Genomic DNA, 211 nt, shown 5'->3' on the forward strand with positions numbered 1-211 from the left:
CGTTGGACGCTGCGCTGGGCGGTTGAGCGAAGCGCTCCGGCTCCCGCGGGGGTCCGGTCCGCAGCTCCGTCACCGCGGCAGCGCAGAGTCCGCTCCCGCCCGGCCACAAACGAGCGCGGTTATACGAGCGTTCAATTAAATCAACGCGCAGCGTATCGAGCGGTGCAACTTGTGCAGAGTGCCCGAGCGGGGCCGGACCGGCAGCCAGGGC

The sequence above is a fragment of the Buceros rhinoceros genome, unplaced genomic scaffold (assembly GCF_000710305.1).
Source record: "Buceros rhinoceros silvestris isolate BGI_N320 unplaced genomic scaffold, ASM71030v1 scaffold19645, whole genome shotgun sequence".
In the NCBI taxonomy this organism is placed as follows: domain Eukaryota; kingdom Metazoa; phylum Chordata; class Aves; order Bucerotiformes; family Bucerotidae; genus Buceros; species Buceros rhinoceros.